The following is a 5,761-nucleotide window of genomic DNA, read 5'->3' as shown; positions in this document are numbered from 1 at the left end:
ATGTACACTTAGGAGTGTTAGAATGCTCAAAACCCAATAGTGGTATCAGAGTCTAGGCTTGTTTTCTTGTTATACTTGCAAAAGAAGCTGGGAAATCGAGTGTTGATGCTGTCTGCCCAGCAGACTCGCCGAGTCCAAGGCAAAAAGCATCCAACTCGCCGAGTTGGTTCGTGCACTCGACGAGTTGGACCCCCAGACATCATAAATTCGACTTTTTTGGCTAGAATTGGACTAGGAACATTACCCTAAGATGTTTTTGGACTTATAAACTTGTTTTTGATGTGGTAATGTTCATGCTAATCCAATTTCAAAGATAATTGTCAATAGATTCATGTTTTGTATTAGTTTAAGGTTTAGACCAATTACATGAAAAAAGTTTGATTTGAATTATCTTGTTCTTATGAGTTGCTTAGATTAATAGAAAAGTTGAGTGAAATAGTTGTTTTCAATCCAAATTAATCTAAGAGTTGATTCTAAAATGTGTTTTTGTAACTTGTCCTCAAGTTATATGAAAAGTCACATTTAAGTTTCATAAAACTCATAATAGTTGGCAAAGGTTACAAAAAATGAAGAGTCTAGTTGTAATTAAATGGTTTTATGACTCCATAACTTGTCCTCAAGTTATGGAGGACTAAGAGTCTCTTCATTAAATAATAATTAAAAAAAAACAAAATGTGTAACCTTAATTAATTTCATAAGTTATAAAATAAAGAAAAGTTAGTTCTTTTATTAGTTTAAAGTCTTCCATAACTTGTCATCAAGTTATGGAACTTGAAGAGTTTTTGGATTAAAACTACTTTAAACACATAAGTTATGGAATTAATTAGTTTCGAATAGTTTCAAAACTTGCCCTCAAGTTTTGGAATTTGTAAAGTTTTATCTTATGAATACTTTAATTCCAAGTTAGCCCTTAGAATTTTAAAAGTTAAAATTCAACCCTTATACTTTATAATATTATAAGTTAATAATATATATATGTATAAGAGTAAAGTCAGTCTTACTGCTAGTACGCCTCATTCACGAAGCCGGTCTATAAGGTGGGTATAAGGTTGTTGCCTATAAAATGACAACTTAATGGGTGTCCACTCTCACCCACCGCTTGCTTGACTGGTGGAGGGTCGTTAGCCGAACGGGTTTGACAGGACTAGAATTCTCCCTTCATTAAAAGTATTAATGATAAATACTAAGTAACTAAACTCTTAATAATACCCAATCTTAGTTACGTAGGAAAATGTGAATAAGGTGTTAATCCATGAAATTACACTTTGCACTTTGTTTAAGTCGGTTAGTGGAGCGTGTGTGGTTAACCGGCACACTAACTCGTATTTAACAAGGTAGGTAAAGGGTAACTTAATGTTTATCATAGTATCGATGGAGCGTGTGTGGTTAACCGGCACATCGATTGAGGGGTAAACACTTAAGGGTACCAAGTAATTTGCATGGTTACTTCACACCTTGTTTTGTGATCCTCGGCATCCCAGTCACAAAACCTGAAGGGCACACTCGAGATTGAAACATGTCATTGAACAGTTCAATGAATCTCAAAGATCTAGGAGTTTCAAAAACCAATTAAAACCTAATAATACATTTCGTTTATCTTGGTGGAAATTGGTGAATCGTCATTCACCTACCTTCAAATATTTTATAGCTTGGATTACGGCATACCTCTTCTAAGTTATAAAATAGTTTGTTGGGTCCTAGCCTTAATATTTCGTATTGGGTGTTATATTAAGGACTTTAGATCAACTATCTTGAATATCTCCCAAAAGATGTCTGGTTTAGACAGTTATGATCTTCCCAAATCTCTTGAAACAAGATTTCCTAAATGAAGATGATGTTCCTTGGAAATCTTACTTCTTTCACCTCCTACAATTATTCTCCCTTACCCACAAGTTCTTGAAACGTTTAAGGTCACTCAGGCCCTATTGGCAAGGAAAGGTCTAGGTGTGGTCACATCTTGGAGATGTAGTCACATATTGACAAGCCGAGAGAGTTGGGTGTCAAAGTCTTGAGAAAGTTGGTGATTCAATCACTTTCTAAGTCACATAGTGAGTTCCTTTGGGACACCTATGAAACAGACTATGACAAGACCCTTAATGATTTTATATATTTGTTAAGATCAACTTCCTTAAAACTTGATGGACATTGACAATAGTGACATAGGAAATCCAGAAAAGCATTCTCTTCCCAATGGAAAGGGATCGGCCATAGTCAACTCGGTTGACCAAATGGTAAAGAGAAAAGCTAAGTCTGTGATAGTCCCGTGTACCATTATCAAAGGGTCCATATGTTTATATTGCCAAAGAAAGGGGCATTGGTTGCGAAGCTGCCAAATTTACCTAAGGATGTTAAAGTCAATAAGTTTGACTCTACTTCAGGTAAAGTCCACTATCTAACTCTGCTAAGTTTCTATTATGAGATTCTTGATACATGATGTGACTGGGTCACATGGTGATGTTTTAAGAATCAAAGAAAAGTGAAGAAACTTAAAGAAAGAATATGCTGAATCTGATCGCATAGATGGACTTCTATCGCGTAGTTTGAAGATCGGATTCTTGAGCTAATTCTTAGGAGTTATGAGATATTGCTTAGGAATAGATAACAACAAGTTTTCATATGGATTGTAAGGATAAGTTTTCCGCAAAGTTTAAAATAAAAGGAAAAATTTTGATTTTATTTATTTTTAAAATATCCTTACAATGGCATTTGAGGAAAAATTATTGCTTATAAGATTCCATTAATAGCAAGAGTGGAAGTATGAAATTGATTCTTTCATTTGTGGTAATGTCTAAATTTACCAAATAAGGAAAGATTCTCATCACCCAAGTTTCAATTGGACCGGAACTTGGAATCATGCAAGTTGTATAGCATGATGAATGAGAATTTTCAAGTATTGGAAAATTAAGACTAATTACTCGTTCACATGGATGTGTGAGTCAAGTAAAGGACTAAGGGATCGAGTACACATTCTTGTGCACTGATTAAGTCCACCACAAAAGATTGATAAGACTATTCGTCATAGTTTACTAAAGCTCAGTAAATATGATTATACTTACAAGCTTAAGTGTAACTCTGAGACATTGGAAAAGGTTCCAATGTATGGCAGAGCGAATAAGAAGAATCAAATTAGGCAGAAGGATAAAAGTTTCTCAAATCTGAAGAGATGGGAGAGTACTTTAGTATCAGTTTTTGTGATCATCTTAATGATCAAGAAACCATATCAAAGTTAGTTCTCTAAGGAAATCTTATTGTATTCTTATGACTAAGAAGAGGAACTTGAATTGTTGAAATGGTTAAATCAAGAAGATGAGTCATACTTCATTCCAATACAAGTCTTAGAGTCATACTCCAAGATTGTAACTTGAGTGACATGTCTTAAAGAAGGTTTAAAACACTTGTCAAATGTAAGAGTAAAAGTTTTCTACTCTTGTACATTTGAAATTGGTAAGTTGTGATGTTTTGGATAAAACAAAGACCAACTTAGGCCAATTGTGTGAAGTGTTTGTCTTGATTAGAATCCGCACTATCTCTTGGATGTTTGACAAGGGAGTCATATATGTCAAGAGGACAGTGGGAGTCTTAAAGGTCTTGAAAGTCTCAAGAACTAATCAAGAATAAAACCTGAAGTTCTTCACTAGCACACGACTTGAGGTTTATAACCTATCGTACTGACATATTCTGTGCCCATTTCAGTTAAAGTTGGCTTTGAATATGAGTTCTTAGAGTTCTCAATGTGTTGCACAACAACTTGGAAGCAATGGTAGGCCCTTGAGCTGCCAGGTGGCAAGAAGTTAAGATTGAGTTTAATCCATATGAGTTTGGACTTGTCATTATCCTTGTCTTGTGACTATGGTTTTGACAATTCACATGGATAAGAACACATACACCATTAAATCTAAGTGTCATAAGGTTTCTCTCCGATTCATGAAAATGATGGTGAGGAAACACTTTCACTAAGTAGATTTTAGCTAGATAGCAATTGTGATATTTGCATTCTCAAAGTCGTTAGTGGAGCGTGTGTGGTTTACCGGCACACTAACCTGGACTTGTGAGAAGTGGCAAAAAGGTCTAACCATTATGATTACGACATCCCTCTTCATAATTGTTTAGACACACAAGTGTGCTATCTAAGGGAAGGTGTATGATTTTGATAAAGTTTTATCGAAACAATCTAGTATCAGAAATCTGAACTTTGGTAAGAAAGTCAGCTGATTTCTGAGTACATGTCAAAGCTAGTGGGAGCATAAGTGTTATGCTAATAATCATCATGTTAGTGGGAGCATGATAATTATGATAAGTATTGCAAGTTAGCAATGTTAATTATAGAAAACAAAAGGTTTCAATTGGGAAAAGTTTTTTTGCTATAATTAAGGGAGGGGAAATTATACTTCATCTCAAATCTATAAGCTTAGATCATGAGGTTTTAATCATTTAGTCAAAGATATATATATGAATTTCATGTTGGAATGGCTCAACATAAGGAAATTATGTATATGGGTCCATTATTTGCGTTCTAAAATTCGATTATGATTACGGCATCCCTTTTCATAATCTGAATTATGAGAACTTGGCAAATTGAAATGGAAATGTTATAGCAAAAGACTGGTTTAGTCTTTATGTGAGACATCATGAATCGATTCCCATATGCTTCGGATATAGGATCGATTACATGTGCTATATTCATCCTTTCTAAAATTTTCCAAATTCCTGGGGCATTATGAAGGGAAAAGGTTTAGAACTGGATATGACTAAAAGGATTAAACAATTGTCGAGGAAAATCTAAGGTTTACCAATGATTGGGTGCTCAAGGACAGTTGGAAGTATAGTGATAATTCTGGAAGGACCATATTGACATAGTCTGTAAGGAGGCAACTCTTGTTCAGAAGGGATAAGTCAAAATGGAATCTGGAAATGTTTCAAAGTTAGAATTTTCAATCTGTTTAAGATTAGGAAACTTAATGCAAGAAGGATGTTCCCAAGGAGCTGATCTCCTTTGGAATGGTCTGTAATGGTTGTTGTCGAGTCCTTCTGACTTTGTGCATAATCATTACAAGAGGTTCAATGCATATAAGTTTAGAATCTAACAGATTTCAGTAAATGGCATGAATTTGGAATTCTTGCATCTGCAGTAAGGATTTGGGAGTGTGAAAAGAGAATCATTGAAGTTATGTTCAATGGATCTAGTTCACAAAGTAAAGATCATAGACAAACATAGTATACATACTTGGTGTATGGCATGACTAGTGTTTAGAAAACATAGTGTACATGCTTGGAGCATGGGACAACTATTGTTTTAAATTCAAGAATAAAGTTGATAGCTGAAACAGTATACAATGAATAATGTGTAATCATATGGTGATAAATAAAAGGTGTTTTATTTATGTTCATAGGTTTTGATACCATATTGGATTCAATTATTATTGTGTTTCACTTTGCATGTTTTGACTTCCCGAATAAACTGGGTTATTCTTCCGGAATGAATAAGTTATTCAAACCATCCACAGTCGGTCATATATTGGAAGTAGATATGAATTAAGACTGTCATGGGTTGGCTTGTAGAGGTCTAAGGTATTGGACAAAGGGCTACAACACTCATGAGTGCTCATAAGTTCTGAGTATTGGATTCAACTCGCGCTCATTGGAATCACTTCATGGATTTTATCATGAGTGATCATGAGACGATAATATCTTATATTCTTCAAACCTAGAGATATGAGTTGTTACTATGAGTTAGTTGTACATTGATTGCACGAAAACGCAT

This window comes from Lactuca serriola, chromosome 8, assembly GCF_051521515.1.
Source record: "Lactuca serriola cultivar US96UC23 chromosome 8, Lser_US96UC23_V15, whole genome shotgun sequence".
NCBI classification, from domain to species: domain Eukaryota; kingdom Viridiplantae; phylum Streptophyta; class Magnoliopsida; order Asterales; family Asteraceae; genus Lactuca; species Lactuca serriola.
This window is presented reverse-complemented; position numbering follows the sequence as displayed.